The sequence below is a fragment of the Lissotriton helveticus genome, chromosome 3_2 (genome assembly GCF_964261635.1).
Source record: "Lissotriton helveticus chromosome 3_2, aLisHel1.1, whole genome shotgun sequence".
Classification (NCBI taxonomy): Eukaryota; Metazoa; Chordata; class Amphibia; order Caudata; family Salamandridae; genus Lissotriton; species Lissotriton helveticus.
Window position 1 is genome coordinate 220,520,773 of NC_136062.1, and position 25,846 is coordinate 220,546,618.

Sequence of the window (25,846 nt, forward strand, 5' to 3'; positions counted from 1 at the left end):
CCAGCACAACCTCAACATCATCTCTTACGCCGACGACACCCAGCTGATCCTCTCCTTCACCAGAGACCCCGACACCGCCAGAACCTGCCTACACGAAGGGATGAAAGACGTCGCCGAGTGGATGAAGGACAGCCGCCTGAAACTGAACTCGGACAAGACGGAAGTCCTCATCCTGGGATCTTCGCCCTCTGCCTGGGACGACTCCTGGTGGCTCCCAGCCCTGGGCACCGCACCCAAGCCAACCGACCACGCACGCAACCTGGGCTTCATCCTGGACCCCTCCCTCTCGATGACCAGACAAGTCAACGCCGTCTCCTCATCGTGCTTCAACACCCTGCGTATGCTTCGCAAGATCTTCCGCTGGATCCCGACCAAGACCAGGAAGACTGTCACCCAGGCACTCGTCACCAGCCGACTGGACTACGGAAACGCCCTCTACGCCGGAACCACAGCCAAGCTACAGAAAAGACTCCAGCGCATCCAGAACGCCTCCGCCCGACTCATCCTGGATATCCCCCGACGCAGCCACATCTCCAGCCACCTGAGGAACCTGCACTGGCTCCCCGTCGACAAGAGGATCACGTTCCGGCTCCTCACCCACGCACACAAGTCTCTCCACGACCTGGGCCCCAAGTACCTCAACGACCGCCTGACCTTCTACACGCCCACCCGCCAGCTACGGTCCACCAGCCTCGCCCTCGCAGCCGTACCACGCATCCGATGAGCCACCGCCGGAGGAAGATCCTTCTCTGACCTGGCTGCCAAGACTTGGAACTCCCTCCCCATCCACCTTCGGCTGACCCAGGACCATCTCGCCTTCAGGAAACAACTCAAGACCTGGCTGTTCGAGCAGTAGCACACCCCTCCCCCCAAGCGCCTTGAGACCCTCCCGGGTGAGTAGTGCGCTATACAAATGGCATGATTGATTGATTGATTGATTGGTTTAGCAAATCCAGAAATCCTTTGTCAAACTGCTCATCCTTTGGTAATCAGATCTCAAACCATGTGACTGCTTCGCGTTCCAAGTTTCAATGTCATAAATTTCTCTGATGTTTGCAATCTGGCATTTGTATTACTCCATTTTTGCCATTTGTTTTGGGAAAAGTGAGAACAGACTGAAAATGTTCTTGTTTTCAATGCTAAACTGGCTTTCTAATGATTCAATAATAGAGTCCAAGTGTGGCACATAAATAGACTAGCAATAGTATTCTTCCACAGAAGAGGAACCAAAATTAGAACAAAATACTTGCTGACCACACTGTCTGGCAACACAAAGTTTGATTTTCAAATTTTCTGCCATTGTTTGAATATTTGAAAATATTTCCTCAAATTGCTCTTCTGCTTTTTGTCTGTGAGCACGAAACACAGTCAGAAGGTCTTGCACGTGATTACACACCCTGAGGATATCAAGTTGAACAGATTGAAGAGCCTGGCTTACAGTTTCCAATTTTGATGAGTAATTTGAAATTATGGTCAAGCAAAAGAGACTGCTCACTGTGCTTGATGAACATTGCAATTGATATGTTTTCCCTGATGCTGTAGTAACCAGCTTAATTGCTTGGTAGTCCAACCACCACCACACTGAGGACCTGCCTGCAGTATTACGATTGGGGTGGTTGAACCACCACAGAATCGCTGCGTCTGCCAAGGATCCAGGATCCCACAGGTGACGTGTAGTGGTCAGGAGCAGAAATATGCTGGCGGTGCTGCTGTGGCACCGCCAAGCATATTCTGAGTTGCCTTGTCACCATGCTTTTCAGGGCTGTGAGTCCACTTAGAAAAGGGTTGCAAAGAGGCAACTAAGGGGGCCCTAATGAATTAATGAATGAATACGCATTTATATAGCACATGGCTACCCATCGGGCATCCCAGCGCATAAGGTAACCCCAATCATTCAACAGTGATCAGGCAAAAAGAAAGGTTTTCAACTGTTTTCTGAACCTAAGATGGTCAACTTCAAAAAGGATGGGTTCAGGAAGCTGGTTCCAAAGCCTGGCCGCGTTATAGGAGAACAACCGTCGTCCGGTCCGGGACCGTTTAACCTCCGGGACTAGCAGCAGTTGTTTATTGCTAGATCTCAAAGTCCTCTTGGTGTCATATAAATGCACCAGGGGCTGCAGCAAGGCTTGGCCTTTTCTCAAGAAGCACTTATGGACAATGCACAATGCCTTAAACCTGACCCTTTCTGCAACAGGAAGCCAATGCAGTTGTCTAAGTGCCAGGTTAACTGACTTATGCCTAGGTATACCCATCAAGAGACGAGCCGCACAATTCTGTGCTATCTGAAGTTTCCCAATAGTTCCTAATGGCGCACCCAGGTAGACTATATTAGCGTAGTCCAAACGTGATAAGATCAAAGATTGGACCACCATGCGCCTAGCGTCAAATGGCAGAAGGGGAAGGATCTTCTGCATCCTCCTGAGTAGGCCATAGCAATTTGCGGGTACTTTGCCTGCCTGGGCTTTAAGATTCAGTTTACAATCCAGCCAGACCCCAAGACTCTTAATTTGAATCTTAGGGACAGGCGGCGCACCAAGGCAGGTTGGCCACAGAGTGTCCAGATTGTGAGGAGCCTCATGACCAAGAATCATGATCTCAGTCTTTGTGCCATTAAGTTTGAGAAAAGCTGCATCCATCCAATCAGAGACCTTCGCAAGGCAGGCCCCCAGCCCTGAGTTTGAATTGTCTTGCCGGTTAAGACCCACGACCGCCTTTCTGCCAGTTTACTCAGTCCGGGCAGCAGAGAGATAGGCCGATAATTAGACCAGTCATCCGGGTTTAGATTACTTTTCTTAAGCAAGGCTTTTACTCTGGCTTGTTTCCAAGGACCAGGAACCTGTCCTGTTTAAAGGGATGCATTTATCACGTCTAGTATCGCTGGGCAGACTATCTCTGATACTGAGTGAAGGATAGCCATAGGAGCTGGGTCCGCTGGTGATCCAGATTTTAATTGGTGAAAAGAGTCCTGCAGTGACGACAAAGTAAGGAGGGGAAAGATATCTAGCCTAACTTGTCGTACAGGTACGTTGACGATGCTGTCCATGGCCCTATCCTGAAAACTAGCATAAATAGCATGAATTTTGGTAAAGAAAAAGCTAGCTAGTTCCTCACAGCGGCCTTGGGCATTATCATCATCATTAATAGGAACAGGGGGAGTAATAAGCGATTTCACAATTTTACAAATTTCAAAAGGGGAGTTAGAGGCTGAAGCGATCTTTTCCTGGTAATGCCTAGTTTGGGCAGCTTTTATTTCATTTTTGTAGAGCTTTCTTAGCTTTCCTATAATTGCCCTTACTAGATTCTGAGAAGTCCTTCCTCCATTTCCTCTCAGCTTGCTTACAGGACTGTTTCAACTGTCTCAGAGTATGTGTGTACCAAGCTTACTTATTAGGGCCTATCCGGTGACAGACCTCTTTTTTTGGGAGAACAGTATCCAGAGAAACCTCCAACCAGTTGTTAAATTTCTCATTTGCTGCCCCCTAGTCTAAGTTGGAGGCAGGAGTAGTATTTCTGAGAATGGACGCCCATTCCATGACCGGAAGTTTGGACCATGTACGACCACATTTTTTAGTTTTAACAGAAGGTTGAGGGGCCTCTTGGGGAGTCCAACTAAAAGATAGTAATAAGTGGTCGGACCATGGAACCGCAATTGGTTCCACAAATATAATGTCTGAAAGATTAGTAAACAAAGGGTCAAGCAAATGTCCGTGATTATGAGTGGGGCCAGTCACCAATTGCTTGATTTGGAATGTTTCCAGACAATCTACGAGATCCTGCACTACAACCAGATCGGGATCGTCAAAATGCAAATTCAGGTTGCCCAAGATTGAAAAATTAGAGGAACGGCTGGCCTCGTGAGCGACTACCTCTGCCAGATCTTTGCAAAAATTGCCTACTGTTCCAGGAGGACGGTAAATTAACATGCCTGAGAAGGTACAGATAGGAGAAAAACTTATACCAAATACTAAATTCTCACAGTCAGCTAATTGACTATTATTATTATTAAGTAATTTTGTAGAGCGTACAGCTGCCCCAGCGAAGGGGCGTCCCGGCGCTAGCGGCAAAGAACAGAGGCAACAAGATTGTTATATAGGAAACAAAAACGTTTTGATGGCCAAGCGGAAGGGAAAGAGCCCATCCAGACGGCAGATCTGTGAAGGAAGAGAGTTCCACAGCTTGGCGGCTAAATGGCTAAAAGACCCCCCCCCCCCCCCGGCTCTAGCACGTTTCACATGGGGGACCACAGCCAACAGCTGCTCCGCAGAACGTAATTGGCGGTTGGGAATATATGGAGTCAGCAGTTTGGATAAAATTTCTGGGGATGCTAGTTTAAATATTTTAAAAGCTAAGCATAGCACCTTGAATTCAATTCTTCTCGGCACGGGCAGCCAGTGGAGTCGCCTAATGGCGCCCGACGTAGGGCAGGATCTAGGGAGCCAAAGCAAGACCCGTGCTGCAGCATTTTGGACTCTCTGCAAGCGGTTCACCTCCGCCTTGTTAGCCCCTAACAAAAGTGATTTAGCGTAGTCTATGCGTGACAGAATGGTAGCCTAAACGATCAGCTGGCGTGTGGTAGGATCAAATAACCCCAGGATGGGTCTAAGGCCACGTAAGAGACCAAAACAGGTGCCAGCCACCTTTTTTTGTGTTCCTGGAACCCAAGGGTGGAATCGAGCCAGATCCCAAGATTTTTTACCACTGACTTTGGGATCGGGGCGCTACCCAAGGATGACGGCCACCACTGAGTGCTCCAGAGGTCCTTGTTTCTTCCCACCAGCAGAACCTCAGATTTACTAGCATTGAGTTGTAAACAGTTAGTGGTCATGCACTCAGCAATCGCCTCGAGCCCGGTTCGAAACCGCACTGGGCCCAGGACACCGCCGTCCGAGAGGGCCACCACCAGTTGTGAATCGTCGGCATATGAAACCAAGGTCAGGCCATATTCCTGCGCTACTCTCGCCAGAGGCTGGACGTAAAGGTTAAACAAGCAAGGACTTAAGGCATAACCTTGAGGGACCCCCTGCTCGCTGAGATGGACATGGGAGAGAAAGGGGGGTGCTGTGACCTGAAACGCCCTGTTTGAAAGAAAAGAACGGAACCAGTTCAAGGCCAGACCAACTACCCCAGCCTCCTCAAGGCGTGGTAGTTCTACATTTATACACATCTTTATATATAATGGCAATTCCCCCACCCTTCCTGCCAACTCGATCTAGTCTAAGTACGGCATAATTAGAAGGGAGGGCCTAAACAATATCCGGATCAGAGTCCTTATTAGTCCAGGTTTCTGTGAGAAAAAGCACATCTGGGTTCCTTTCCTCCAAAAGTAGATGAATTTCCCAGGCATGTTTTGAAAGGGATCGACAGTTAAGTACAAGCAGGGAGATAGATTTTTCTTCCCCCCTGCTAGAATCCCCGGAGGGAGCAGCGTCTGATGACTTCCAGTTAAAGGCACACTGAGGACAGACAGAGTTCTCCTCTTCTAGTGGTAGGACATACATACTGTCCACTCTCCTCTCACCTCTAAGTTTATGAAGTTGCTCCCTGCTATATACCTGCACATCAGAGAGAGAACGGGCAGGGGTTCCAGCCCCTAGCCCGTCCTGGAGCAGATGGGCGCAGACGGGGTTGCCTTTAGCGCGCCGCCGCCCCCGCTGCTCACGTCCGCTACGCTGCCACAACATCGGCAGTGTTTATAGCCCAGTCTGCATGTCACCGTGCGTCGGGGTGTGTGCGCGAGGAAGCTGGAATGCTACCTCCACTTCCTCCCCACGCCGATCGTCCCTGTAGCCCTCAGCTAGCCCCCAAGTCCCCGAAAGTGCGTGCGGTATGATCAATTCCCCGTGAGTAAAAACATTAAACAGAGCAGCCAGTACAATCTATAAATTTTAAAAACAATTTTAGCAGCTTTGACCAATTTTAATTTCTAGTCACCAACCATATGCAAACGATAGAGTGTTACCGCGCGGTTGCGACATCGGCAGTGTTTATAGCCGAGTCTGCATGTCAGCTTGCGTCGGGCCTTTGTGCTACTCTTGGGCCTTAGGGTGCATGCAGGCGGGTATATGGTGTCTAAGGCTGGGCGGATAACCCCGTTCCGCCAGGGAAGTTTGCAGAGTTTTAAAACTCCGTACTCCTTTTGGAGTGCAAAGTGTCCCAAAACTCCGCAATCGCAGCGGAGTGGAGTAACACTTACCTTCGTTGGTTCTGCTCCAATCGCCTTCCACTGCGCTGCACTGCCTCTGGTTGAATTTAACGGGAAGAACTGCAGTGCGCATGGCGTACTGTGTGAATGCCATGTGCACTGTAGTTTTTCCTGTTAATGAATTCAACCGGATGCAGAGCAGCGCAGCAGAAGGCAAGTGGAGCCACAGGCAGGAGCAGGACAGCTTGGGAGGAAGAAGCCAAGGTAAGTCACCCAGCCAGCACACCTGCAGTGCAGGCCTTATACTACATGGAGGAGAGGGGGCGAGGGTCGGAGGTTTAGCGGGAGGAGGATCGGGGGGCTGAGGGGTTTTCAGGGGGGGTGCAGAGGGGGATGAGGGGGGAATATGTAACTCCGTCAGCCACAGAACTCTGTGGAATTTCACAGAGTTTTATAGTAACTCCTTAAAATTTTCGCAGAGTACTACTACGCCAGCTCCGCCCAGGGTTAATGTTGTGCCTCCTGGAATTGCACACCTATTTCTTCATGGTGTGGCATCCACACTGTGCAGGGATGTGCTGCAGGTACTGCCATGGTGGCAGCTAGCATGTTAGGCTCCACTATGAGCCTAACAGCCCACCACAGCTCCGGCCACCCGACCAGGATTAAACTCCTAATCATGCGGGCAGGCGCACTACGGCTTTAGTGGTCCTCAAGCGGATGGCGCAATGATGGTGCGGCTAGAGGACCGCCAAGGTCGTAATAAGGCCCTTAATGTTTCTACACATAATGTAATCAATTAATTTTCAACTTGTGCATAAACTGTTGCACTTTCCAGATGGTTCTTTAAGATCACACCTCCTGCTTCAATGTAAAATTGGAATGCAGGTTTCTGGTTGTACTTTTTTCCCACGTAAATCAATTTCATTTGTGGCACGAAATAAGATTGTGGACAAAATATACCCTGAGATGAACTGGCTGTGGCAATATGTGCAATACTTGCAAATAGCACCTTTCCGTTGTGGAGAGTAGCTAAACTATGGTGAATATTGATTAATCCACACATGACGGAAACAGTGTTGTCCACCTGAATCCTTCTAGAAGTATTTATTTTCTGTTGGGCTGTATGTATTTATTAATATATTGTATTTAAAATCATCTGTTAGTTTTTTTGATTAATTAAAATAGAATATCCTCTACAGGAGCATCAATATGGCTACTTTCTGATGGAGCTACAACTGGACCTGCAGAACTGCTTTTGCTTGGTTCTGCCTCCTGTTCACCATGTCTAGATTATTTACTTGCTTCCTTTTCAGATTCTAAATCATCCAATTTTCGTTTTGAAAAAAAAAAGATATATATATATATATATATATATATATATATATATATATATATATATATATATATATATATATATATATATATATATATATATATATATATCTTTCCCAATAATCGCATCTGATTTGACAATGCACCAGCTCCTGTTCATGATTGCCCTTACCTCACTTGCTGCATTGGAGTATTTAGTAATCATCCTAAATTGTTAGTCTCTACATTCTTTTTATGCTTGCCGGCACCTTGTATCTGATCTGTCCTGTTCATATTAAGTGTCTTAAGATGAGCTGCCTGTAATGTGTTCTGTGAGTAGCCCCTCAATCTAAAACGGCCTAGGCTCTGATCTGCCGCTTCTTAGTAGTCTTCTGGCCTTGAGCTATTCCTCTTGATCCTCAAGAGTTCCCCATAAAGGATACGCCGGATCAGGATGTGCTGGTGACTACTAGTACCATGAAGGACTGAGTTTACTGCTGTCTCTTTTCAATATAGGGCTGTATGCAATCTGTTCTCACTCACAAAGACATTCAGGTCCAAGAAGGTTACTTGTGTGGTGCTCATTTCCCCTGTGAACTCCAGGTTCAAGTTGTTCTCATTAAGACTGGAGACATTCTGTTTGGCAGATTCCATTGACCGTCTCCATATTATGAAGAGGTCATCAATGTACGGCCTCCAACACACAACATGATCCACTCATTCTTCCACTGTATCGGCCCAGGCCACCTGCTTCTCCCACCAGCCAATGAAAAGATTTGCATAACTGGGGGTGAAGCAGGTAGCATTGCCGTGCCCTGTATCTGTCTATTCATCTGGTCCTGGAAAAGAAAGATGTTATGGTTTAAACAAAAAGAAATACATTCTTCCAGCATTTTACTGTGTTCCAGGAACTTAAGGGTTCTTCCCCTCAAGAAGAATCTTATTGCTTCCAGACCATCTGAGTGCCTTATGCTTGTATAAAAACTTGACACAAGAGTGACCATCACAAAATCAGCTTCCCATTCAATCCCCTCTATCTGTCTCAAGAAATCTTTTGTGCCCTGTGTCTACGAAGGCAAATGTAGTAAAAAGGGGAATAGGAAGTGGTCCACATATCTAGACAGGTTCTCTGTTAAGCCTCCTATTGAGGAGACTATGGGACGTCCTGGTGGTCTAGTTGCACTCTTTTGGATTTTTGGTAGGTGGTAAAATGTTGGGATTCTTGGGTGCTTGTTCTGTAAGAACTGGTATTCCTCTGTGGATAAAATCCCCTTCCAAAACCATCTCACTATCATACTCTTGAATGATTGTATGCTCATTGTATATTCCATTTCAGTCACTTTGGTATATCTTGATCCATCATTTAGCTTTCTCAAATCCTCATTACAGTAGTTCTCCTTCATTCGCAGAACTATTTTACCCCCCTTATCTGATGGTTTTACTATGATCGTTCTATCCCAGTTCAGATCCTTTATTGCTTTCCTCTGCATGTACGATAAGTTCCATTTGCATGGGGGTTTCTCTATCATCCTCAATCCCAGTAAATCTCTGTTGACATTAGCTGAGAAGATCTCAATTGCATTCACAGGTGTTTGTGGATAGAATTTCGAAATCGGTTTAAACGGGCTAGGTACGCCTACCTGTGATATTCCATAAGCCTCCGGATCTTCCTGTGGATTACCTGTTGTTGGAGTACTTAAACCTTCTCCCAGTCTCAGTTCTTCCATAGTTGCCAGGGTTTCCAGGTCACCGACTGTTAAAATGTCCGTCTTTTCTGACATCGGAGCTCATCACTCTTCTTTGGCCCACGTTCCTCAGTTTATAAATATATGTATATATTTAGAGAGAGAGAGAGCACTTGATGTTACCCAAACAATACGAAGTAGTACCCACAACATCAATATATCCATATTCCTTTATGACCTTGTTTGTAGAGACATATGCATGTATATCGAAACATAAACAAAAATCATATACATATGTAAGACTGTAAACTCTAGGGGCCTTATTTATGAGGCCGTGCGTCACTTTTACACCGCCGGTGCATCACTTTTTGTGATGCACAGGCGGCATAAAAAATTTGCCTTGTTGCACCATATTTACAAAATGAAGCATCTTGGTAGATGCATCACTTTGTAAACCCCTGCGCCACATTATACCTGCACCACGTATAATGTATGCAGGGGGTGCGTTTTGACACAAGAATAGGTCATAGAAGTGACGCAGTGAAATCTATAGGTTTTCACTGCGCCACTTCTAGGACGCAAATGAGTCAATATCTTACGCCTGCCTCACAGCAGGCGTAAGACTGATGCAGGCCCTTTCACTTGGAGCTTGCCCCCATGTGAAAGGACACATTGCTGGAGTTACGTCACTTTTTTGACACACTCCAGCAATGTGTCACTTTTTCGCCATACAGATACGTCAGAAATACTGACGTATCTGTAACTCCTTGCGACATGCTGCGTCATACAGTAAATATGACGCATCAATCATGTCGCAAGGAGGGCTCACTGAGAAGTGACGCATCGCTGCTTTCATACAGCGATGCATCACTTCTCATAAATGAGGCCCCAGGATACTTTATTCACCCAAGCCAGTATTGAAGTCACTTAGATATAAGCCCTATCTTCATAATGCAGTGTCACCAAAAGCATCCACATGCATCTTGATTAGTGGTGGCCGGAATTTGCGCAGTCGCGCTACGCAATGCTCCTCGAATCGGTAAAAAATCTCCGCGAGCATGCAAAAGTTCCGTGAACATGCAGAAATGCTTGTTCCGCCCGTTTGCAATGCTTTTTTCCTGTTCGCGAATGCTGTTTGCGTGCTCGGGGAGAAATATCTTGCGAACACGCATTTTGAAAGCGCAAACAAGCAAAAAACTTACGCTAAGCTGCGGATCGGGGACAATTCTGCTTTATCTGCAGAACCCGAAATTACCCACATTCCACAACTTCCGCAAGCGGAACAGAATTTACTGCCCAGGTCTAATCTTGATTATAAAATCAGGTCCAGTCTGAGCTCAGTGATTACACATACAGCACCCTATTGCACCAGGTTGCATCACTCACCACAGCACCAGACTGCATGCACAGGAATTGCCACAGCACTAGATTGTATGCACAGCACCAGCTACAGCACCAGATTGCACCCTCTGCATCAGATTGCGGTCACAGCACTTGTCACAGCACTAGATTGTACTTGCCACAGCATTTGACTGAATGCATCGCAGTTGCCACAACACTAGATTGCATGCACAGCACCAGCTACAGCTCAAGATTTTGCTTCCCACATCACCAGACTGCATGCCCAGCAGTTGCAACATCACTCAATTGCACCCACAGTAGCAGCTACAACCCCGATTGCACCCTCAGCACCAAAATACACCACAGCACTTGCCACATCACCAGATTACACTTGCTACAGCACCGGATTGCATGCACAGTCATTGTCACAGCGCTAGATCGCACACACAGCAGTTGCCACAGCACTAGGTGGCATGCACAGCACTAGCTACAGCACCAGATTGCACCCTCAGCACCACATTGCACCAACAGCACTTGCCAGGGCACCAGATTGCACCCATAGCAATTTCCATACCTCTAGGTAGCAAACACAACAGTTACCATAGCACTATGTGTTACGCACAGCACCAGCTACAGCCCCCGAGTGCACCCTCAGCACCAGATTGTGCCCACATCACTTGTCACGCCACCAGATTGCACCCACAGTACCAGACTTCACTTTCCACAGCACCAGATTACACCCACAGTAGGTGCCACAGCACTAGATTTGACCCCCAGCACCAGATTGCACCCAAAACACTTTCCACAGCACCAGTTGTAAACCCACATCACTTGCCTTGGCACTGGATGGCATCCACATCACCAATATAATCCCACATCACCAGGTATAACCCCCACAACACCAGATATAACCGCATGACACCAGATATAAACCCAGAGCACCAGATAAATATCCACAGCACTTGATATAACCCCACAGCACAATAAATAGATCCACTGTACCAGATGTAGATCCACTTCACCAGATATGAACCCATGGCACCAGATATAAATCCACGACACCAGCTAAAAACCCACAGCTTAAAACATAAACCCACAGCACAAGATAAAGTTCCAGAATACTAGTCAAAACTGCACAACAACATATACAACACCATGGCACACGATATAAACCCACAGCAACAGATTGCACCCACAATTCCTACATCCATGCCATCTTTTCCCCCTTTATGTCTTTTCTTCCTCCACCCCTTCTATTTCTTCCCCCTTTTATATGTTCGATTCCTCCATTCCTGCAATCTCTTTCCTATTCCATTCTAAGTATTTTCTCCCAACCCTGTCATCTTTTTTCCTTTGTATGTATTTTCTACCCCATGTCAGTCTTTCATCTCTTTTCCTCTTTATGTCTTTTCCTCCTCAATTTATTTTTGTTAAATGATCCAGATTGGCCATTTACCTCTCTTTTTTTGTGTTAGGGAAGGGCAATGGCTGTTTTGCACTCTCGAGCACAGAAGGGAGGCTGCGAGGCATGTAAAGCATGATGCTGCGGTGAAGTTGGCCTGCCCACTGCCCCTGCGCGGTGCTGACGTCGTGGCGCGTGATCTCATCTCAATACCGGCAGGACGATCTTGACTTTTTTTAAAGGGCAAGTGAAAAATCCAGGGTGGGGGGTATACTGTCATGTTTGGCAAATTCAGGCCTCCAGTTATTGGGCCAGCCTGTAGTTTGTATACCTTCAATTGTGGTTGGATGCAACCACACACAAATGATTGTATATCGAGATCTATCTGGATCAATAGTTTTCTTAAGATAGGGAAATGTAGCATTCCAAAGACATAATTAAAATGTGATACCAGTACATTCTGTATTTACGTTGCACTCTTCGTCACTGCAATGATTGTATGCGTGAACCATTTTATGCATTTATGGTTACAAGCCCCATCCTCGATCATATGTTTGCAACCTGCAATTACAACGATACACAATTATCTGAGACTGTAATAGATGCAATAAAGTTCATTGCAGCAACGCAATATATTTGATAAAGGTGATTCTTCAACCACCTTTCTGAACTAAAGGGGGAAGACAGAGAGAGAAGACCTATCTTCTGTTTTTCTCTTTTTCCAGTTTTTTATTTTTGTTTCTAGTCTTGGAATATATTGTAATATCTTGTGTGGCTTTACTCACGTGAGGTGGTTATTTTTTCAGCGAAGAATGCAGGAGTGGTCCGTTCTGGTGGGTTTCTCTGTGATTCAGCTGACCACGAAAATGATGAAGGATACTGGGGCATATTATCAAGGACGGGCGATACATTATCGCCACTTTTATCGGCAGGAAACTGCCGATAAAGCGGCGATAATGTATCGCCCGTCCTTGATAATATGCCCCACTGTCTCTATTGTGGCAATGTTGTATCTGATTTTGTGTATCGGCTGGGTAAAGAAGTGATTGTCAAAGGAGCCAGTGCAATTCCTCAGGGCTGGGGTGAAATGGTCAGACTTCTTCAGGCCTCTGATGAGCTGTGCTGCAGCACCTAGGATCGGTCTCATTGGGGCCAGTATGGTATTAAGGAATGTAGAGTCGTCTCCTTTTAAGTCTGAGAGGACTAAGGCTTGGTTTGTTGTGTAGTTGAGGATGTGTTTCTCTTTTTTCTGGAGGGCTTGTGATGCCATGCATTTCTGCTTTAATTTCTCTGTTGGTTCTCAAAGGAGGGCTGAGGACAGGCTGGCTGTCTATTTTGTTTCAATGTTGCATCTGATTTTGTTTATCTGCTCGGTGAAGAAGTGATTGTGAAGGGAGAATGGGACTTTAGGGTGTGACCACAGCCGATGCAATAATTGTCTGCCTTGAAGCAAGCTTTGCTGTTTAAGTTGCAGTGATGGCGCTTTGGTGAAGGAAACTTTGGATGAGGCAATGAGGTGCCTGCATGTAGGGTGGAATATTTTAAGTTGAATAACGTTGTCAGGGGCTTCAGTCCAAATGGTGTTCTTATTGTCAGTGAGCTCTTAGAAGCACAACATCACTGAGCTATGGATCATGTTCAATGCTGCCTTGGTGCCCACATGGTATTCCGGTATTTACGGTCTGGTGAGATTGATTTGTTGTTGTATCAAGACTGCTACTTCTGTTTTGCTGCTTTAGATTGGCCTTGATATTAAGGTGTGCAGGAGAGAGAAGATTATGAAGGTGGTCTGTATACTCCAGTAATATCAGGGGCCTGATTTAGATTTGTGAGAAGATTGTCAAGCATATGTTGAGGGTTTTGCCTTTAGAATAGGTAGGTTCACAGATGTGTTGCCTTTTGTCTAGGATATTTAATAGGCCTGGGCAGTGAACTCCGCTCATTTCAAGGAGTTTTTGGAGTTTTCCGTGCTCGCAGAGCACTAGTTCTGAAAAACTCTGCTCCGCTTTAGTTTTTCCTCGCTTGCACTGGAGAGCTCAAACAAGGAAAATCCAATGCTAGACCATCTCACTGCGAGATTTCTCGATGCTGGCAGTTGCGGATGGTTCCAACCGCCCACGTTGAGAAACCATCCATTCGCGTTGAGGAAGCTGCTGCTCAAGTAGAAAATCTGCTCGAACAGCTGGAAGAAGCAGCGCCCTCTTGCACTGTACATGGAGCATTTTGCATTGATTTCCAGCGTGGGACAAAAAGCGTGATCTAACACACTCCACCGTTCGCGGAACTCCGCATAGCACAGCAGAGTTTTTTGGTCCCTTCATGGAACTCCGCAGGCTCCACCCAGGTCTAGTATTTCAGTATGTAATTAGGCTGTCTCTGGAACATTATACAAAGCTTTTCAGATGCTTGGTCTGGAATCAATTCCCAGCTCTTCCTCTGCAGCACCCTTGACCTGCGGCACACCATGTTATTCCAATATGAAGACTACACTTAGCTCTGCCAATGCACCTCAGTCCTCACCTACTACACCTTACACTAGTGTGCTACTGCCACCTCAGGTGCAACGCCTACAACTACCGCAATCCTGTGCTTCGGACTCTCTTGCTAGCTATTTCAACTACTGTAAGTTTTGGTGCAGCTCCACTAAGGCACCACAATCGTCACATACTGGCCTCACGTACTGCAGGCCAAGCAGAGGTAAGTCATTGCATCTTCACGACCTGCAGTTTCAGTGCGGGGCTACCACGATAGTTTAATATTAGCCTCGATCACATTTTTAGTTTATTCATATGATGAAAAAAATAAAACAGGCTGCGTTGTGATGTTTTGTGAAGAGACTTGACAAAGATATTCTCAAAAATCTGTTCATTCTATTTGCGGCGCCACGGCCAAGCTATCCCTAAGCGAGCAGCTCCTCGGCATGATTAATTCAAGAGCAGCCATTAATTTGAGATTAATCCAAGGTAATTCATGCTCCATTCACGTGTCCAAAGTGATTTCTGACTGGGGCCCGATTAAAATACATTCTTGTTATGTTAAAGGACTCTGCACCACAGCCAGACATTAATCCTTGCGCCTGACAGTGCCATGAGTAATGGGCCGGACAGAGCCGGGGTGCATTCCTCCTGCATTACTGCTAAATAAATATTAATGCCTTGCAAAGACCCGCTTCGCTGACAAGGAGATTTCTCCACGGCGTTTCAGGCAAGCCCCGGCTCTTTCAAGTTACACGACACCACGGCGATGAAAGGCTGCGCTCGGAGGCGGCAAATCCTGACACTGAGGCGGCTGGACTGGCGTCGAGGCATCCGGCCATTCTACCGAGCCTTTGGGTTATCCTCAACGGAGGAATTCGTCCCTCTAGCCTCCGCCCCCTGTGTTAAGATTTACAGTGCTTAATTTGTAAATAAATAAGTGCCAGGGCCCACGTCAGGAGGTCACTGCAGCTTGCGCCACCCATAGCCCTTTCCAGCATTGCCAATGACAGTACCAACACAACTACTAACCATCAAACACCTACAAATGTGATAATTTAGACTATTCCTGCCCCCCCCCCCCAATGTATTAGATTGGCTAGGGCAGCAGGTAGTAGTCAATTTGAAAGTATATTGTAAATACATTTTCACCTAATAAAAGTCAATGTAGACTAGAGAGATCACGTGACAGCAATTAGTTTCAGCAGAAACGTATCTAATGTTCAGGTGGAGGGATCTGTTCTGGGACTGGCTGGAATTTTAATTACGCCAGAGTGATTGGAGTAATTTTTGTAATTCCGCATTACACTTTGAAGCAGGATTACTGATAATTACGTGAAAAGTTCTCCCAGCGTAATTAAGAGTAATTTGGGGGGAGAGTATCCTAACACGAGAGCACAAATAGTGCTCACTATTGGTGTTCTGCTGCATTTAGCTCTGTTTTTTAGCGCAATGCATCCTCATCCACATTTTGGACTGCAGAGTGCATTTTGCGATCAGAAAATAACACTAAATGTCGGTACTAAATTGGGAAAGTCCTACACCAAGAGCACATTTAGTGAGTGTGAGTGGCTGCTTGCGCTCACTATTAGTATTCTGTTGCATTTAGCATTATATTTTAGTGCAAAATGCATCATTGACTTGTGTCCATTTTAGATGCGAGGGGCATTATTGTGCTAAGAAATAGCACTAAATGCAAGATTACTCTTCTCACGTAATTCAATCATAATCTTGCTGAATGTTTAGGTAAGTTTGAGTGATTATGCTACACTGAATTACTCGAGTTATGCACACCCCTATCCTTTTCCTCCAAGGATACACAGAATTGCCTTGCAGGGAAGACAGCATTCACAATTACTAACAAATACTAACAGAAATTGTCTCACAAAAATCTGCTAACACTTGCAAAGAAAATGCCCCCGCCCCATCAATGCTATTAAATTCTATTTTATAATCAGCTCGGGTCACACCCTTGTCAAATATCCAACTATAGATTTAGTCCTTGATTGACCAACTATAATGTCAACGCATATAAGCTGTATACATGTGGACACTGAACTGGGTGCTATTTACAGTTTATAGAGTTATAAAAATGAAGTTTTAGAAATTACCATATCAATATCTTACTTGGGGCATCGATCTGATTAAAAAATAGGTGTTACAGCAGAAGTAGTTTTAATGACTATTCGCATGGTGTAACAGAGGTAACTCACACTTGCTGTGAAGAAGTCTCACATTTTATGAGGATGAAATGTGTTGGTGGGGTGCAGTTGCTGAAATTCTATTGATGGCAAACACATTTGTATTTAATATTTTGTGGATGATTAAAGGAGAAATAATAAAAAGAGATCTACACTGAAACCTAGGTTTAACATTGTTGTGGATTGTTTGATAAGTGTTTGGGCTGAGCTGATTACAATACAATAAATCTTTTAGCTTTATTTATTTATTTATTTATATAAGGAATTTGTAGAGCGCAGCTGTCACCTTACAGGTATCCTGGCGCTAAGGCTTCACAAGGTAAGAGCGGTGAGCATGACAGAGAGAGAAATCCAGCAGGTTATACCTTCGGAAACAGCCAAGTTTTGACACGTTTCCTAAAAAGGAGAAGTTCCTCCGTTTGACGAATCTCCAAGGGCAGACTGTTCCAGAGTTTGGCAGCAGCAACTCTGAAAGATCTTCCACCAACCCTGACCCTCTTAAATCTGGGTACCTTCACCAAACATGAAGTTGCTGAGCGAAGTGCTCTGCATGGGATGTACCATACAAATTTGGCTTGCAGCGAGGTAGGCCCGAGTCCATGCAGGGCCTTGAAGACAAGGCAGAGGGATTTGAAGGATATTCTCTGCCTCAGCGGTAGCCAATGAAGCTCGGTCAGCGCCGCTGTTGCAGAGGATCTTCTTGGCCGGCCAAGAGCCAACTTAGCGGCAGCAGACTGAATTCTTTGAAGTCTGTCTAGCAGCTGACCCGGTGACTCAAGCAAAAGAGCGTTGCAGTAGTCGAGTCTGCTCAATATGGTGCATCTGACTACCATGGCTCGTGCCTGTAAAGGAAGTAACGGCAGGATCTTTCGAAGTGACCTGAAAAGGGCAAAATAGCTTGACACCATATTCGTCACATGAGCTTCCATGCTCAACTTATTATTCAGCATGACTCCCAGATTACGAGCAATAGAGACCGGTTGAGTTTTATTTAGCGTTTCTGGAGGCCAAAAAGTATCTGGAAGAGGGGGAGAGATCCGACTTCCAGCACAGAACAACACCTCAGTCTTGCTGGTGTTGAACTGTAATGAGTTCTTGTGTAACCAGCTAGCAATGTCTCGCATACAGTCATGAAATGACTCCAGCGGGATCGATTCTGCACCCTCCCATGACAAGATGATTTGAGTATCATCTGCGTAGTTAATAGCGGTAATCCGATGGGGCTTTATCAACGTAATCAAAGGTTTCAAATAAACGTTAAATAAAATCGGACTAACTGCCGAACCCTGAGGCACCCCCTGAGACACCAGGGAAAAACAGATTTAAAAGGGGGGAGGGACACCGCCTGCTTCCTACTAAGCAGGAAGGAGCGAAACCAACGCAAGGCAACACCCCCTACCCCTGCCTCACTCAATCTTTCCAGGAGGATATCATGGTTTACCATATCAAATGCGGGAGACAGGTCAAGCAGAATCAGAGCCACTGCTTGACCTCTGTCTACACGCATTCGAAGTTCCTCCATGGCAGTGAGCAAGGCCGTTTCGGTCCCATGGGCTGGGCGAAATCCAAATTGTACTTCGTCCAAGAATTGATGTTGCTCCAGATGTTTAGAAAGGAGCGAGCTTACCCAACGTTCAGCAATTTTTGCAGGGAACGGTAGCATAGAAATCGGTCTATAGTTTTGTAGACATTCTGGGTTAAGGGAAGGTTTCTTTAGCAACGGGGATACAAGAGCCTGTTTCCAGGATACCGGAAGAGTGCCACTGGCCAGTGATTGATTGCAGATCCTGCAGAGGGTGGGAAATAGCTCGTCCCCATAATCCTTCCAAATTTTATGAGGAATAGGGTCCAGAGGTGAACCTGATGAAATACCCCGAGCCAGCCTGCCGAAATCTTCCTCCGTAATGAGGGGGAAGTCCAAAAAAAGATCAACAGGCTGCCAACCAGGGCTCCCATTTTCGTCCCCTGCACCCCCATCACCTAAACCGGTGAAGCCGGTCAGAGTGGAAGAAGTGGTGAGATGGATAATGGTGTCGATTTTTTCTTTAAAGAACAAGGCGAGATTATCGTAGAGCGTCTGTGTAGGAGGGGTAGAAGTTTTAGTGCATTCGGGGTTTGTAAGATCGGTCAAGATCTGGAAAATGCTTTTAGAGCTATTTGTCGCAGTACAAATCGTTGAGCAAAAGTAGTCGGCTTTAGATTTATAGACCAAGGCTTTATACTCGGCAAGTTTAGCTTTCCAGAAAAGTCTGTTAACATTTGTATAACCTTGCCTCCACTTTCTTTCGGCCTGTTTACAGGCTAATTTTAAAGCCTTCAAAGAGTCGTTAGACCAGGGAGCCGAGGCTTTGCCCTTAAACCTGCGTTTTCTTAACGGGGCTAGAGAGTCTACCCTCGTAGTGATTCTGAGGCACAAAGAATCGTAGTTTTCATCAACTTGACAGTCTGAGGAAAAACAATCTTCAACCTTAAATACCGTGTCAATAGTTTTCAACCTCCCAAGGGCTCTCCAGTCCCTGCACAGAAATTCAGTGGTAATATCTTGAGCCTGTGTACGAACCTTATTGCTATTGACAAAAAACTTAAGCAGGAAATGATCGGTCCAGGCCATGGGCAGAGTATCACTCAGATATGCCAGTTGAGGAGTCGAGAAAATCAAGTCAAGCCGATGTCCAGCCCTGTGGGTGGCTCCTATAACAAGTTGATGGAGACCAATACTTTCACAGGAATGGAAAAGGTTACACAATCCTGCGTCTAGGGAACCATTCGACCACAGGTTAAAGTCTCCAAGGACAACCAGATTATTGTGGGAGGCAGCCATATTAGTAATGATGGAAAGCAATGACTGCTGTTGCTGGACACTGAAAGCCCCGGGCGGTCTATAACAGATGATACCGGTATACATAGCCCCAGTGTGACTTTGAATAGATAGATCAAATAGTTCAGCACCAGTGACCGGGTCCAAGTCAATAGTTTTTATATGCCAGGAAGCCCTGTAAATTATTCCCACCCCACCACCTCGTCCTTTACATCTGGGAAGGTGAAGGATTTTATAGTCCGGCGGGCAGGCCCAGCCCAGCTCAACCTCACCGTCAAGGTGAGTCCAAGTCTCGGTAATAAATAGGGCGTCCAACTGGTGCGAGTCCACCAATAATTGAATTTCCTCTGCATGTTTAGGCAGAGATCTAACGTTAAGAAGCCCACAAGATAAAAGACCCCTGGTCACAAAATCACTCAGTGGAAGAGCCGATTCCGCGAAGGAAAGATGTCCCTCATGCGCATACTCACCCAAGTTAAGTAGGATCTCTTGAGAATATAATGGGGGGGCTGCGCCCGGGAGAAAGGTGCCAACGCGGGAGTGCGGAGCAGCATAACTGGCACTGGGCGCGGCTCTGGCGCGGACGGGTGCAGACGGGCTTGCTTTTGGCGCACCGTCGGCGCGTCCGCTGCGCGTTCGCCCCAGTGTCATTTTCTATAGCCTGCTCCCCAACCACTAGACCGCGAATGAAGGCTACCCTTAAGATGGCGGGTCCGCTCGCATGGACGAACCGAGCCAACAGAGTTGAGGTAGGAACAGGGTCGCTCTAATGCCAACAGTTTAAAACACAATATACACAGTAAAAGTAGTAGTTCACTTTTTTTAAATCCCAATTAAGCAATATCGCCGTTGGTGAAAAAGGCAGGCAACCGTGCTGGCAGAGCCCTATCACACACACGTCACCACCTCGGGAGCCAATGGAATCAATTGCGCGTTCGCCCCAGTGTCATTTTATATAGCCTGCTCCCCAACCACTAGACTCCGAATGAAGGCTACCCTTAAGATGGCGGGTTCGCTCGCACGGACGAACCGAGCCAACTGAGTTGAGGTAGGAACAGGGTCGCTCTAATTCCAACAGTTTAAAACACAATATACACAGTAAAAGTAGTAGTTCACTTTTTTTAAATCCCAATTAAGCAATATCGCTGTTGGTGAAAAAGGCAGGCAACCGTGCTGGCAGAGCCCTACCGCACACACGTCACCACCTCGGGAGCCAATTGATATGAATTGAATGAGAGGATGAGCTGTGCGGCTAGATTTCCTTTTGGCTATTAGCTCCTATTTTGAAAACACTGGGGATGTGCCTGCGTGGATTCAGACCACTAGCTTCAATTGCAATTGGTCCTAGTAAAATACATAATTGGATGGCAGTGGCCCTCACCCTACTTTAATCCTCTATCACTACCCCTGCTGCACTGATGATGATGAGGATAGTCTCCCCTCTGGCTAATGTCAAGAGCACTGAGTCCTCTCTGCATCTTTACAGCATTTTTTTAAGAGCAGTATTTCTGTACCTTTCAGGTAGGAACTCTAGCTTTCGGCCTGGAAAAAGATGCAATATTTATTGCACCTGTTATAGTTTGACACCATAGGGATCAGAATTTATTGAGAGAAATAACTACCATAGATTTATGATTATTGCCTGATAAACGAGATATGTTGGTGTTTATTTCATCAAAATCCATGGCACCTTATTTGCCAAAGATTTTCCCCCAATACAGTCCAGCAAATTTTCCTTTCTGATATTTATCAGGGGAATTAAGGGGGTGCAGTGCTTTTCACACTAATCCTAATTGCGAAATAAGTGGAGACAGAAGTTCCTTCACATATCATAATTAATTGGGCTGACTACTCGAGGTCTTGAGCTCTAAATGAAACCCTTATCTCAATTGCTTTGAGCTTCTGCCTCTTCCCCTGAAGTTTTCTACAAAAGCAAACAACTAATAGAATACCTTGGTTGCCTTTTACCAAAGACCATCACTAATTATGCTCAACATGGGTGGAAGGAGGGTCAAAAGTACTTTGATGAGCAGCAGAAGGCTCGCTACATTCTTAGGGGCATATTATCAAGGTCGGCATTCTAAATTTTAGCGGCAGTTTCCTGCTGCTAAACCGGCTATAATGGACTTCATAATATGCCCTTGAGAATTCCAGTAAAAGTCCATGTTCTGGTGTGAACATGGGCTACTATTGGAATTCTCCACGGCATATTATCAAGCCCATTATCGCCGCTTTAGCGGCACGCTAAACCGGCGATAATTTTAACGCCGTCCTTGATAACATGCCCCTTAGTGCTCTGGTCACACTGAGGGCAAATATCACCCATATGAAATGCTGTTCCAATATTGTTGTGGTTTAACCCCGGACAGGTTCCCAAAGCATTTCAATTTCAAAATGTGAAATATCATGTGGAAATTATATTGCTATATGGACTGCCACTTGGTGTAGAGTTTTGGCTACCTTCACAAACGCCTCCAGGTGTTTACTTAGAATAATTTGAGCAGGAAAATGCCCCAGATGGAAGTGCATTTTACACTCAATTAAGAGAGGCCTATTCACAAATGACATTTGAAGTATGCTTAGTGGAACCACAATAGTACTACTCACATACTACAAGACGCTATTCACTAACCTGCCTGCAGAGTTCTCCACTTCTGCCTCTCCTGTCCTGTGTTTTTTCCACAACCATGTCTAAGGTTTAGCAGTTAATGTGACAGGAACCGGTGTGCAAGGTTGGAAAATGGAGAATACTTACTTCTAAATGGGAGAGATTTTGGGATAGAGTAAGCAGGGATTAAGGGCCATAAGTATGAAGATCACGATTTGCGAATCGGAATTAGCGATTTTTACCGAATCGCTGATTCCGAATCGCAAATCCATATGTATGTACCAAATCGCAAATAAATAGCGATTCGGTAAAAATCTCTATTTAATTGCGAGAATCCGAAAAGCGATTCCTTAAAAGCCAAAAAATCGCTAAATTGTGATTCCTTAACGGGAAAAATCGCAATTTAGCGAATTTCGCTAAACAGCCAATCGGAAACCTGGTGCAGTTTGATGACATCACTACCAGAAAGTGACTGACTACCCATGCTGCAACAGTGCTGCTGAGGGAGAGTCACAGAGAGGGAGAGTGGGAGATTTGAAACTGCTACATGTACACCATGGCTGAAAGTGGCAACATGGAAATGGCTGGAACACAGCAGGAGCAACAGCAGGAAGGAGAATGTTCCAGGAAGAGGAAAATGAAATTTTCTGAAGCAGAACTTGAGACCCTGATTCAGGAGATGGTGCCAAACCATGATGTGCTGTTTGGGAGGAGTTCCCTGAAGGTGCCAGAGGCCAGGAAGAGAAGCATTTGGGCAGCCATATAGGCTAAAGTGAATGCGGTGGGAGTGACACACCGGAGTGTGGACGTACTACGCAAGCGCTGGTACGACGTGCGCCAGCGCTCTAAAGAAAAGGTGGCTTCCAGGCTGGAGCAGTCACGAATCACCGGTGGAGGGACCTCAACTGTGCCAGAATCCACACCTCTGGAGGAACTAGTGGAGGCTACTCTGGTACCAGAGAGCGTGACGGGCGTGGCTTACCTAGACAGCTCGGACCAACAAACATCCAGACCAGGTAAGAAGCATGCCATCACACACCAAACCCCACCCCCAGGCCCCCTGCAGCAACCTAGAGGGTAGGGGAACCACATTTCATGCTAGAGCAGGTACAAAGGCAGTAACAGCAATGCATTATGGGAGATGTAGTCACATGTAAAACAAAGTTGTGCAAACAACAAAGCTAGGCAATTTTTGCATGTGCAGGTCAAGTACGGGGAAAGAAAAAGTAATGTTAACCCAAACTGTGAAAAAATGTATTTTCACTTTGCAAATAAGTAAAATAAATAAATGTGTGCTGTTCTGTCCATAGCACCAGCAACTACACAGCCAACAGGCAGTGGAAGAGTGAGGGAACAACCAGACACTGGAGACGCAGGGCAGGAGCCAGAATCAGATGGGGAGGATAGCCCTGTCAATCCACCGAAGAGACAGAGGTGGCACATAGTGAGGCCACTGCCACCCATGGAGGACGAGGCAGAGGACAGCAACAATAATTTGCTGCCCGAAGACACACGGCCACAGCAGGAGTCCAGGCCTCAAAACAACCTAGGCCTACAGGGCACAGCCAGGTGCAGAAACCGCACGGCCAGCAGATTTGGGGACCAGGCAGATGATTCAGTGTTTGCAGGCTTGGAATTGAACATGCTCCAGGTGCAGCGCCTGCAAGCAAAAAACATTAAGGCGTTACAGCGAGAGGTGAGGGCAGGGCTCAGGGGCATACAAGGAGAAGTGAGGGGTGCCATGCAAGCGCTTTGTGGAGAGCTGCAAGCAGAACGTGCAGCAAGGCGCAGGGAGCTTGAGTGCATGGACCGTAATACACGGGCAATCAATAGATTGGCCTCTGCTATCAACGTCCAGAACTGGCGCAGCATCCTAATGCAGCGTGAGTTCTCACATGGCATGCGGGATATCGCCACTGCAGTTGTGCAGGCAACATCTGCTCTGGACGAGCTGCGGGCTCTCCGTACTGCAGGCCCTGGAGTACTTACTCCTAGTGAGGAAGAGGCACAATCAGTGCGGAGTAACAGCACCCCACCACCCGTCATGGAGAGGCGCCGCAGTGGCAGGAGCAATAGGCCTGCTACGCACAATTAGAATGACTTTGCAGTCACACCGGTTTATTTGTTGCACTGTGACTTTAACATGTGCATGTTATTAGGATTGTGAGTCGTTGCAATGGTGGATATGTGGCATTGTGACTGCAGCTATTAAAACACAGTTACACACAATTGAGTTGTCATTGTGTCATTATTACATACCTAGAAGTAGTTGCGCATGATCTCATCACGCCTCTGGCGGCCAGCTGCAGCACCAGCGACACCAGCTGCCATGCCTCCAGGTCCCGGCCCCTCCACGTCAGAGGATTCAGATTCGCTCAACTCCACTGATGTGCCTTTCCTGGTGGCGATATTGTGCAGCATGGCACATGCTACCACTATTTTGCAACATGTTTCTTGGCTGTATTGGAGTGCTCCTCCGCTTTTATGGATGCACAAAAGTCCGTTCAATGGTGCCTCTTGTGGAAATGTGTGCGCGATTGTATCGCCGCTCCCCAGCAGTAGCAGGATTGAGGTAGGGTGTCATGATGAAGTCCCGGACTGCATAGGCACTGTCACCTGTGGTTTGAAATGTAAATGGTTAGTCACTGAATTGCACATGGGAGTCAGTAGAAATGTGCCCTATGTTTAAATGCATTTACCTAGTAAGTATCCCTCGCCAAATTCACCTCTTGTGAGTCTACGGTATAGCCCACTGTGACGAAAGATGAACGAATCATGTGTGCTGCCTGGATACTTTGCTACTATGTCAGTGATGATGTTTTTAGCATCACACACCACCTGTATGTTAAGTGAATGGTAGCATTTACGGTTCCTGAATATGTACTCATTGTTTGAGGGGGGTAATATTGCGACATGTGTCCCATCGATACATCCTATGACGTGGGGAAATTGGGCAATATTGTAAAAGTCTTGCTTGGTCTGGGCTAGTTCCTGTGGGGTGCTGGGGAAGTGAATGTGGTGTTGCATCCTCTGTGCCATGGCATCGAGGAACGCATGGAAAAAGCGAGACAGGGCACTTTGTGACACCCTTCCTGCTGTGGCTATCACCCCCTGAAAACTACCTGAGGCCAGCAGGTGTAGCAAACACAGGACCTGGCTGTGAGTGGGAATGGCTTGTGTCCTGCGTGTGGGGTGTTCAAGATAGGGTCTGAGTTCTTCAATTAAATCTAGTATACTGTCGTCCTCCAGTCTGTAGTGGGTGTAGTTGTCCTCCTCAGTGCGCTGGTAGATTGTGGTGCGCGCACGAAAAATCCTCTCCTGGCGTCTCCTCCTCAGCGCAGCAGTTCTCAGTCTTCGCCTCCTCGCAATGACGTACAGCCCAGACATTGTGGAAAAGAGTCTGTTGCATTGTGGGCTTCCTTATATACTTTGCACCTGGTTACCACCTGCCCCCACTTGGTGGTAATTGCGATTTCTAAAATTGCGATTTTCGTGAATTCGCAATTTGCAATTTTTTGATACATTCCATTGTGATTCCTTATTAGCGATTTCTGATTTTGCGATAATTGCTAACTGCATGTTCGCACAATAAGGAATCCCAAAATTTGGACTCACGCAATTTAAGGAATTGCTATTTTAGCGATTCCTTAAATTGCAATGTGATTTTGGCTTCATACATTGGAAATTGCTAGTTTTTATTCGCAAACGCTATTTTTTGCGATTCGCAGCGTTTGCGAGGAAAAATTTGCTTCATACATATGGCCCTTAGAGTGGTGTTTAGAGAAAGACCACCACCTACCCACAAAAGTCTGTTCAAACTGCACTTTAAAGTTGCTGCACAAAAAAAAGACCTAAAACAGA